This window comes from Panthera onca, chromosome D2 (assembly GCF_046562875.1).
Source record: "Panthera onca isolate mPanOnc1 chromosome D2, mPanOnc1 haplotype 2, whole genome shotgun sequence".
Classification (NCBI taxonomy): Eukaryota; Metazoa; Chordata; class Mammalia; order Carnivora; family Felidae; genus Panthera; species Panthera onca.
In genome coordinates, this window is record NC_138349.1 from 58424395 (window position 1) to 58436607 (window position 12213).

At 35.7% G+C, this 12213-nt stretch overlaps 1 protein-coding gene across 2 annotated transcripts in view; it reads right to left on the minus strand.

The window, feature by feature from the left end:
• The window catches only part of MYPN (myopalladin), a 127057-nt gene that overhangs the window by 106571 nt on the left and 8273 nt on the right, over positions 1-12213 (minus strand). For both annotated transcript variants that reach the window (XM_078434313.2, XM_060642605.3), the window contains 3 exons: positions 11102-11203; positions 8548-8657; positions 5826-6100 (listed from right to left, as the gene is read on the minus strand). The gene's annotated coding sequence lies outside the window, so the exon portion shown is untranslated. The remainder of the gene's footprint in view (positions 1-5825; positions 6101-8547; positions 8658-11101; positions 11204-12213) is intronic.

Below are 12213 nucleotides of genomic sequence, written 5' to 3' on the forward strand. Positions count from 1 at the left end.
GCTTCTCTCCTGACGCTGACAACAAGAATGCCAATTAGTGCCAAGAGTGATGAGTTTTTGTAACATGGGGTGCTGTGCCTTAGGGATTCAAATCAGATCACTTACATGTTGTATAGAACACCAATAGTGATCAACCAAGTTCAGATTCAAACCAATGACATAGAGGTAAAATGCTTCAGATCTAGTTACCGTGTTCCTAAACCATCTGCTTCTGAATTCTAAATTCTCAACTCACCCACTGCCAATGGGCTAAACATAGCTAAAGGATTTAAATTATAATTTGATCTGACAACCCAGGTATCAAACGAGCCTTCTTTAGCCAAATAAGTAGAGTGGTGACAAATATCAGAGCAGTATATCCACTCTATGGTATGTGCTTTATGACAAGAAAATAATAATTGAGGGTATTGGTAAATATCTTATTTCTCATCTCATGTAAAAAAGGATGTCAGCATAATATTGGTATTCAACTTAGGCTAACAAAAGAATTATTAAGGCTAAGTGATTTAGACAGGAGGAAGGTAGGGAAGTAAGGAATATCTGAGTTTTTCCATGATTCTGAATTATCTAATAGACTAATGTTGAATGCATAGAAAGATCATGCATAATAAGATAAATCAGATTTAGATATATTTTTTAATAATTTTGTAATGTTTATTTATTTTTGAGAGAGAGAGAGAGAAAGAGAGAGAGAGAGAGAGAGAGAGAGAGAGAGAGACTGACATGGGGCTTGATCTCATGATGTTAGCTCAAACAATGAAAAAATAGATGAGCAGAAAAGTAATTCTAAAATCAATATCTTTAAGTACCTTAAACTCAGAATAATGATGCACATGAGTCAAATTTAAGAAAAGATTCATCACCTGGAACCCAAAATAGGTTCCAGGTAACCTATTATGAACACGCAAAAATCTTTTTGCGTTTTTAAATAAAGTTTAGGGGAAATTTTCTTAAATTGTTCATTTCTCATCAGTCTCTGAAGTGTAAGGATTCTGCCTTGAGGGTCTACAGTAGGCTAGTTCTAGGTAGTCTGAGTTTGTAGAGTTGTGAAATGGCTTGTACTTCGGATAGGAGACAGGGGCCTCCAGGCTGTGATGTGATTTATGATTGGATCTTCTACCTTGCCAGTGCCCAGGACAATTCTGCAAACTATGGCAAGAAAGAGTCATTGGCATGCCTTTCATGTCTCACCTCCTTTCATCTTTACACAGTTGTAACCACTTATTTTGTTTGTTTGTTTGTTTTCTTTGAAAGTTCTAAAGAACAAGACCCAGTAAGATTATTTCAGGGCAGCACAATTTACATATCACAAGGGGATTTTTATTTGTGATAAAATACTGCTGGCTATATTTTTATAGCATGGTTTTGTCAAGAGTTGAAAGGCACTTTATAATATGTGAGAGCAAACACAGTGAACTACAGCAAAGCTAAAAGCAGTTTCCTAATTCTTTTAAATACAAGGAGGAATTAAAAAGTATTGTGAGGACACCTGGGTGGCTCAGTCAGTTAAGTGTCCTACCTTTGATTTCGGCTCAGGTCATGATCTCAGGGTTCTTGGGATCAAGCCCCACATGGGGCTCTGTGCTCATAGCGGAAAGCCTGCTTGGGGTTTTCTTTGCCCCTCCCAGGCTGGTACACGCACGTGCACGCTCCCTCTCTCTCTCTCAAAATAAGTAAATAAACTTAAAAAAAAGTCTCATATCTCCCACTTTCAATCCAATGTAAATTTAATTTAAAAAATGTTGTGGATCTCTCGAGTGATAAAAAATGTAATTTTTAATGTATTGATTTAGACAATACATATCAAGAAGCAACCATTAATTTAATACTTATTTCCAACAAATTTATGTTTTATTAATTGTAATACTATCTAGTAAATTATATGTTTATTCTGTTTTCAGACAGAATGTACAAATGTACACATGGATTTGTGGACCATTTATAATTGCTCCATGGCTGTCTGGGGGTCTTAACCACAGGCTGGAAATCACTGACCTAAGAAAAAAAGCAGGTTCTAACTCCATCTCTCTCTCTCTAGCTATATGACCTTGAGCAAATCATTCTATAGGCTTCAGTTAATTCATCTTTTCAGTTACTGAAAAGTGAAGAAGATGTTTTGTTTATTTCAGGAGTTTACAAATATACATGTATTTACATTCTAAATGTGAGATAAAAACAAAAACCTTTGAAAGTGATATATAAATATGATAGAATTTTATATTACAGGAAATACATGGAGGTATCAGCAGAGCAGCTCAAACACTCCGAAAATTAAAATAGAAAATCAGCATACAATGACTAATGCAAGTAAATTTAGACACTTTAAGAACAACTATCATTCCAATATAGGTCTAAGGATGTTCATAAAGAACTGTTTGTAACAGCAAAAAAATTAAAGGCAGCATACTTTTTAAAATGTTTTTATTTATTTTTGAGAGAGACAGGGAGTGAGTAGGGGAGGGGCAGAGAGCCAGAGACACACACAGAATTGGAAGCAGGCTCCAGGTTTTGAACTGTTTGTTAGCACAGAGCCTGATGTGGGGCTTGAACTGGTGAACTGCTAGATCATAACCTGAGCTGAAGTTGGATATTTAACCTACTGAGCCAGCCAGGTGCCCCCAAAGCATACATTTTTTAACATAGAAAGATAATTATGATATGTAAAGAAAGATAATTATGATATGTAAAATGTAACAAAAAAAGCAGTCTTCAAAACAGTGTTTATAATATGACTCTTATTTTGTAAAATTCTGAAGTAAAATATTCCAAAATGTTAAATGGTTATATTTAGGTAGTGGAATTATGGGAGGTTTTTCTCTCCTATTTTTTCTCAGCTGTATTTTTTAAATACTTCTAATAAGAATGTGTTATATTTATAAAGGGAAAAATAGTAAAAGTACCCCTTAAAGGCAAACAAACAAACAAACAAACAAACAAAAAAAACCAAAAAAACCCAAAACAAAACAAAACACCAGGAACAAAAACAAAAAAAAAATTCCAAGGACACCAGAAGAAAAAAAGAGCAAAATTTGGCTATAGCCTAATTGATGTTATGTATCTATCAAAAATATGTGTGAATATAAATATAAATACATGTCTACATTTTATCTGTATTTACACCTACATCTATATCTATATCTGAGGAAGTGATCAGAGTGACAAGTAAGAAAGGGAAATCAAAGAAGAAACAATCAGCAGTGTTCAGTCAAGAGAGAGCCCTGTCTGTTCTTGACAGCGGTGCTGGGAGCCCCAGGCCAAAGCTGCCAGATGCTGTGGCCAAATTACCTGCTTTGTTCCAATCCATGCTCCTGCAGCAGCATTCTGATTTCAATTTAGTTTTTTTTTTTAAATAGATTTCCGTCTTTAATTTTTTAATTTTTTTTAACATTTATTTATTTTTGAGAGACAGAATGAGACAGAGCGTGAGCAGGGGAGGCTCCAGGTTCTGAGCAAGCGGTCAGCACAGAGCCCTATGAGGGGCTTGAACCCATGGACCGTGAGATCATGACCTGAGCCAAAGTCGAACACTTAGCCGACCGAGCCACCCAGGCGCCTCTAATAGATTTCCTTCTAGAGAAAAAAGTTGATAGGAGAATATAACATTTGGTTTGCTCTAAAGCCATCTTTCTTGTTGTAAATTAACAAATTGGAATGTTGGATGCATTACTTTTGTGGGAGTTTGGTTAATGTAAGTACTTTGCTAAAGGACTGGATCGCTGTAAGAAATTTTGAAAAACAAATTAGGTTTCTGAGTTTGGACAGTTGAAGGCCAGGTAATAGAACCTAGTGATTTTATCAAGGTAATTACAAGCCATAAGATCTTAGGACAACTAAATGGACTTCCCTAAGAAGCAATCTTATAATTCAGTGTGTGACCTTTAGCATGAAATAAATACAGGGCAGAGTGTCTTGGAGAGCTTGCCATAAGATATTTCCACAGTATGAACAATGGGGATGGCATTTTAGCTGTGATCCAACATATCATTCTCAGTCTGGAGTCGTAGATAAATTGAGAATCAGAGAAAGTAAGTCAGTTATCCAAGACTGAAGTTGATATCAGCCTGAACTTGGAATTATAATTGGTGCCTCCTAGTCCAGCATATGAAACTGTTTTCCACAGCCTTTGTGAAATAATATCATAGCTGTAAAATGCTCACATCCATGACTGTATCTTTCTTCTTTGTTTTAAGAAGCATTTATTGAGTAACTAGTATGTTTAAAGCACTCTGCTAGGTTAAGATTTTCTTCAAATCTGCTCTGTATGTTTTATAGTATGAGCAAATGTTTGACATTGAAAGTAGGGTAGAGGAAAATATGGCTATTTACTAAGAATCTAATACCTGCCAGGCAGTGTTCTAGACACAATACATCTTACTTCATTTATTATTTACTATTATTTATTATTTAGATGTGCACCATCTAATGATATCTTGAAGTGTTGCGCTTCACCCCATCAGGTCATATCCAAGATTATCTTGAAATAAAAATGATCCTTACTGAAAAGCATTTATTAATCACATAATTACATATAGCACTGAAGTGCCATTATAACTGAATAATCTTAGAGTAATGGGCTATAAACGCTCACTCTCAATGGAGGCTGGAGGCAATGACAGTTCTCCTTTAGGATGAACCAGTGGTTAATACTCCCAGTGGAAAAGAGTTCTCTTCTTTGTAGCTACACATTTAAACATTACCCCTGACCCTCCCAAAAAGCTTACAGAAGACTACATACTGTATGATTACATTTAAATGAAATGTCCAGAACAGGCAACTCTATAGAAACAGAAAGTAGATCCATGGTTGCCTAGAGCTGTGGCAGAGGCAAGTGTTGGATGAAAAAAGGAGTGGCTGTTTTGGGGTATGAGTTTGTTTTTGTTTTTGTTTTTGTTTTTGTGGCAGGGGGTGATGAAATGTTCTAAAACTGTGGCAATGATTGTAAAATTCTGTAAATAATCTAAAGATGACTAAACTGTACACTTTAAATAGGTTCATTGTGTGGTATGTGAATTATATTTCAATACAGTTGTAATTTTTCAGTAGTTCTGAATTTCTGCTGTCCAATTGCATTCAATCCTTTCAGATCAACCCTGTGAGACACCCTTTTAATAGCATAGGAATTTTTACCATTAATGATTGTAACTTCAAAAAGCAGTAGGTAAATATAAAAATGAAATCTCCAGAAAACAGGAACTCACAGAAACCATGGAGAATGATAGATGAATACCCCCACTGGGAATAACATATGTGCATCATAAAATAAATCACTGATCTCTTCTTATGAAATAATAACACTGAGAAAATCCTGGCCCCCCTCCAGGATTCTGTTGTCTGCCCTCAGCCAGCTCAACCACTCTGTGCTTCATCTATGAAAAATGCACACTGTTGCTCACTGAGTCCTATTTGTGTTATCTCTGATCTTTCCTTTTTTGGTTCTATAGTATCTCATCCATTTTTTATGCCACTTGGGGGTACCTTTTCCTTACTCCTCTTCCACATGGTTTTACAATTTTTTTTAGGACAGACTCCTCCCTTTACTCCAACACCTAAAAACAAAACAAAACAAAACAAAACAAAACAAAACAAAACACAGAACAGCATCTACATACCCTAGAGAGCCTCAATTCAACAAGGTAAAAAGGGGTGGTTCAGTTGAATACCTCGTGTGAGGATGGATATAAGAATACTCTTATTGCTCTATTAATCATTAGATTCCTGGAGGCACCTCTTTACTAGGCAATATTAAAGCTTTCAATTGACTGGATATCCCCTTTAGGAAGTCTCTTGCTTTACCTCCCAAGGTGAGTTCCAAAGGAGGGCCTTACCTCACACAAACTGCAGTGGAGCTCCATGGGCTAAGGAGGGTTCCCCCAGGGCTCCCGGCCCTTCACTTCACTTATTGAGGGCAGGGAAAGCTGCTGTGGTTTTCCCTTCCTGGGCTTGCCCATTCTGCTAATTTTAGGCTGCTTCCTCATGCGGCTGCCATGGGTATCAGAGCATGTGGCTCCCCTTGGAGAAGCTATTTTCTTCTATGAGCCTCACTTGTTTGTTTCCAACTTCTCTTCCTTCTTCTCCACCTTTCCACCTCTGTGAAGTTGAGCTATTTCATAGTAGTAAATAAGACATCTTTCAGAATTATGCTTACTTTAATCTGAATTTATTTCTGAATCCAAGGGAACAAGGAAAACTTTTTTATATTGGATTAATTGTACCTTCCAGTAGCCAGATACGAAATCCTTTTTATATAAAAAATATTTCCTGAGTTTTTACTGTGGATAAGATGTTGCATTAGGGATGGGTGAAACAGGTGAAGGGGATTAAGAGTACATTCACTTTGGGGCACCTGGGTGGCTCAGTCCATTAAACATCCAAATTCGGCTTAAGTCATGATCCTGTGGTTTGTGGGTTTGAGCCCCATGTCGGGCTCTGTGCTGACAGCTCAGAGCCTGGAGCCTGCTTCAGATTCTGTGTCTCCCTCTCTCTCTGCCCCTCCCCCTCTCATGCTCTGTCTCTCTCAAAAATCAACTTTAAAAAAATGTATTAAAAAAAAAGGGTACACTTACCTTGATGAGCACAGAGTAATGTATAGAACTATTGAGTCACATCTGAAACTAATATAACACTGTATATTGTACTGGAATTAAAAAATTTTAAATGTAATTATTAAAAAATAATTATTAAAATTATTAAAAATTATTAAAAATGTAATTATTAAAAAATGTAATTATTAAAAAATTATTAAATTATTAAAATGTATTATTATTGCCCTAGATCATAGAGATACAATAAGCCAAAGCAGATGTGTATTTCACTAACATAATCTTGATAACAGAGACTTATCAAACTTCTACTGTATTCTGTGCTGTTAAGGCCTAGGAATACAAAAATTGATAAGATAGAGCCCCTGTCTTCAAAGAACTTACAAGATATTTCAATACACATAAAGATTCAAAGAGGCAGGGCTTATAAATTCCTGTTGAGACTTGTTTTGATGCAATCAATGGTTTCACTCATTCAGTTAATCAGTAAAACTGGACTTCAGATTATTCTATGAATATACTACTCTGCTAGGCACTGGAAGAAATATAAATAAAGTACAATGCAGTTCCCTCCCTTAGAAAGATTATAATCTAAACAAGGAACAACTGCTCAATTAACAAATATTTAATGGATATTTATTATATACATGTTCTATCTTCTCCACTGAGGGTTTCTTAAATATCTTTCTTCCCCGGAGACACAGTTTTGAAAGATTTTGTAGAACAACATTTTTCTAACAATTTATTTCTCATATTTTATTATTCAAAGATAAAAATTATGCCAATTAGAGCTTCTGACAAATATGAAACAATTTATATTCATTTATTCTTCAGAATACAAAGATGAAAAGATCCAAGTTCCTGACCTTGTGAGCTAGCAGTCTAGTGAGGGAGAAGGCAGGCAATTGATAATGCTGTTAAGTGGCAAGTTCTGTAACACAGGATGGCATCAGAGAGGATGGGGTTCTCCCAACTGTCACAGACAGGGCAAGTCTTCACAAGGAATGTACTGCTTGAGCTGAGTCTTGAAAAATGTTAATATCACTAGGTTAAAGAAATAACATGAAAATGTGGGATGGTATGAGAAAGAACTTATTTATTTTGAGACAGAGAGAGAGAGAGAGAGAGAGCGCGCGAGCAGGGGTGGGGCAGAGAGAGAGAGAAAGGGAGAGATAGAGAGAATCCCAAGCAGGGACGTGGGACTTGAACTCACGAACCTCGAGATCATGACCTGAGCTGAAATCGAGTTGGACGCTTAACTGCCTGAGCCACGAGGCACCCCAAGAGAGAATTTTTCAGAGCTCGTAAAATAAAGATAAGGTATGATTTGGAGGATGTGGTTGGGATGAGGTTGCAGAGGAGGTTAAGATTATATAAGATGTTAAATACCTAGATGATAAAAAATTTTAAGGAGATATGATCAAATCTGCATTTTAGAAATACCACGCCAGTGGTTGTGTGGATGGGCCAAAGAGCCCACAGTCTATGGCAGAAGTCCAAGTCTAGGCTGGATAGTTGGAACTGAGATGCTGGTAGGAGGGATGAAAGTTTAAATAATTATGGCCACAAGGCAACTATGTCTTTGTATTTATTGGTATAATCAAACAAATTGCATATTAACATAAAGAATATAAACAGGCAAGTGTAGTAGACAGGATGGATATGCTAAGCAGTATCTCAAGGCTCTCCTTTATACCCCACAAAACATTTTGCTATTCTATGGAGCCAGAAGGGTTGAAGAACCTGGAGAAGCTAATTCTAGGTGGTCAAAACACATATGATGACTATTAGTATAACAACATATCTGAATACATTCAAGTTGGCAAGATGTTTTGAGGTAACAGAGGTGTTAATTAATCTTATTGTGGTAATCATTTCACAATACACATGTATATCAAATCATCACATTGTACACCTTAAACTTACACAATGTTATATGCCAATTCTATTTTAATAACACTGGAAAAAAGATTTTTATTCAGTTTGAACAGAAGAAGACTGAACATACCTATTATTTATTCACATTTGTGGATAGTTCACCCTGTAGTTTCATGATCTGGGTATGTCTTCTATGTGAACTTTAAGCTCCCCAATACTTGGAAAGAGGTCCTTAGCACCCTGGTAAGTAAAAATAGGTTACAAAGCTCCAAGATCCATTAAATAAACTTACACTGACCTCTGTGAGTGTACAATATACTTTGGAGTAGGGAAGAATATCAGAATAATGTTTGATAAAATGTTAGCCACGTGTATCTCCTAAGGTGGTATTTCTGATGATTATTCTTTTTACCTTACTTGTTTGAATTATTAACAATAAGCATTAATATTTTAAAATAAACCTATTTTATGAGAATTTTTCATACTAAACAAATTTAAATTATAAACAGAAAAGTTTTTAGGTTAAATAAAATAAACCATTTTACCCAGTCTATTTGTAACTAAGTTAGAGAAGGATGGTAAAATATTTCACCCTTACCATAGATTAATTTAGTGTGCAAGTAGATTCTCTCATGATGCAGTACCTTAAATTTTATTATTTTTTTGGAGAGAGAGTGGGGGAAAGGAGCTGAGGGAGAGACAGAGAATCTTAAGCAGGCTCCACACTCAGTGTGGTGCCTGACACAGGGCTTGATCTCCATGACCCTGGGATCATAACCTGAGCTCAAATCAAGAGTCAGATGCTTAACTGACTGAGCTACCCAGGCGCCCCATTAAATTTTAAAAAAGATGTTTTCCACATTAAGAACAATTTTAACATTCACCATTCCACAGAATTTCTATTTTATTGTCAACACAATCAGAACTTAAGAATGGGAGCAGTTTGAAACTGAACAGATGAGGTTGTTATTTGCTAAAAGTGAACAGCACACAACACTTCAACTTTTAATATCCCTGTGTTTACAAAGGGTAATTTCTTTCTTTTTTTAAAAGTAAAACAGCAGCTTGAACTGCATGACATTCTTCTTGGACAAACATTTCTGTCATTTTAATGTGGTTAAACTGTATTTAGGCAATGTGGAGGTGGCAACTATAATTTGTCCTCTAGGAACACTCTGTCCTTCCTTGTCACTACTGCTCAACTGTTCCTTCAGGCTGTAAGATCTTACATTGAGACTATAATAATAACATTTTCAAACCCTAATGAAAATCTGTCCATAAAAATGTCTGTTTTATTTATTTCTGATCCCAGCTATATGACAATCTTTTTATTTTTCCAAAGAGAAAGCATGAATAGCACTACACATTTTTTAAAAAATTTGCAGTCAATAAGTATAAAAATTACAGTATGTTGAAGGCAACCATCAGTTGGTTCTAGAGTATATGAGTTGTATGTGTGTGTTGAGAGGGAGTTTATCTATCTATCTATCTATCTATCAATCATCTATCTTTGTTTTTTTGAGAGGGAGTTTAAAAAGCTTTTTCCATCTCCTTAATTTTGCAGTCCTCTGTGCTGCCTTCAGAAGATTTCTAATGCTTAATTAAGAATCTGAAATATGTTATCAGTTCCCCTTATAAAAAGTAAAAATCGATTAAGATACATAGCAAGGCTGTTTCTTTTATACCATTACTTTGAAAGTTATTAATAAAAGATTCAATAGATGAAGATAATGATGCGGTAGCTAATTTCTGTTCAAAGAAGTAGTACTGTTAATTTGACAAAGACCTGTAGGTATAATTAATTTTAGCTCTGATCCTGTTTGAGGGCAGTAAGACATGTCACTTAAAAATATATACTTATAAAAAATATATATGCATAGTTATGTATATATGTATGTATCCATACGTGTGTGTGTGTGTATATATATATATATATATATATATATATATATATATAATCTTGCCCTTTGACTTGATGGTTATATTAATGATTTAGGTGGTGTGGGACCTAGGACAAGGAACAAAATAAAGCAAATTTCCAAGATTTCATATTTCTAACAGCTAAATTAGAACTTTCCAGCCTCCAATATCTTTATAACAGTCTCTGAAATCAGTAGCAACAAAATAATTCTATTTGCTACCCAAAAGTTTGACTGTTAAGCTGAGTTGAGATTCTTCTCTTTATTGCTACTTTTTTTTTCTTTTTTTTTTTTTTTGAGAGACAGAGTACAAGCAGGGGAGGGCAAAGAGACAGGGAGACATAGAATTGGAAGCAGGCTCTAGGCTCTGAGCTGTCAGTAGAGAGCCTGGCATGGGGCTGAAACCCATGAACTGTGATCATGACCTGAGCCAAAGTCAGACACCTAACTGAAGGAGACACACAGGTGCCCCAATAGTTTTTTTTTTTTTTTTAAAGAAAACACAGACTTAAAAAATTCATATAAGTATAGATCCCATACTTCATATTATATTGCTTTGGTAGTGTTCATTATTAATTGGACTGAGAGAATCCTCATCTCATGATTGCTGTGGGATAAAATTAATTTTAAAGCATATAGTTTATCACACAGTTAAGATTTTGTTTAACAGTTTTTATTCTTTGCTGTCACAGACACACAAAATAAAACCCCAGGGTGTTTTGAGCACTTTCTCTGTTTAGAAAGTGTGGTAACTGGAGCACTTACACTGTAATTTCAAAGGCATGGACACATCCCCACATACTGGTCAAGGACCACATTACATGTGATTTTTTCAGGCTTATGCCTATTTGAATGTCAGCTGAATTCCTGTAATTGGGGGATGGGAAGCAAACACAAAGAAATTATAGGGAGTTACAAAAAGAAAGCATTTAAAAATGTTTCAGATATTCATAATAGGAACATTACTATCATTTGACACTGCAACACTGTGAAAGAAATTAAAGAATGGGATGCCTCAGTGGCTCAGTCAGCTAAGCATCCGATTTCGGCTTGAGTCATGACCTCACAGTTCATGAGTTTGAGCCCCGCGTCGGGCTCTGTGCTGACAGCTCAGAGCCTGGAGACTGCTTCAGATTCTGTGTCTCCCTCTCTCTCTGCCCTTCCCCCACTCATGCTCTGTCTCTCTGAAAAATAAATAAACATTGAAAAAAAAAAAAAAGAAATTCAAGCCAGAATGTACATTTGGAGAAGGAAAGGATGTTAGCATAATTGTGAGGACAGTTGAGAAAGATTCTATAATAAATATTCAAAATTATTCTTTATGTTATAGATTAAATGGCATATATCATTACATATAATATTATCAATTAAATTGTTTTGCTTGCATGTATTAAAAAGGAAGGCCAAATTTTCTTCTGTGATTTCTCATTTATGTGGCAGAAGAGAGTTTTTCTATCTCACTCACTTTGGGCTAGGCCAATAAACACCTAGGATAACAGAAGGACTTTTTTTTTTTAAGTTTATTTATTTATTTTGAGGAGAGGAGGGGCAGAGAGAGGAGGAGAAAGAGAATCCCAAGTAGGCTCCACTTTGTCAGGGCAGAGCCTAATGTGGGGCTCGATTCTACGACCTGTGAGATCGTGACCTGAGCTGAGATCAAGAGTTGGGTGCTTAACCAACTGAGACACCCAGGTGCCCCAACAGAAGGACTTTTTACAATGCAATTCAAAAGAAAAAAAAACTGTTATGGGATGAATTATGTTCCCCCAAATTCATATGAAGTCCTAACCCCCAGTACCTCAGAATATGACTATATTTGGAGATACGGCTTAAAGAAGTAATTAAAGTAAACTGAGGTTAAGTGGGTGAGCCCCAAC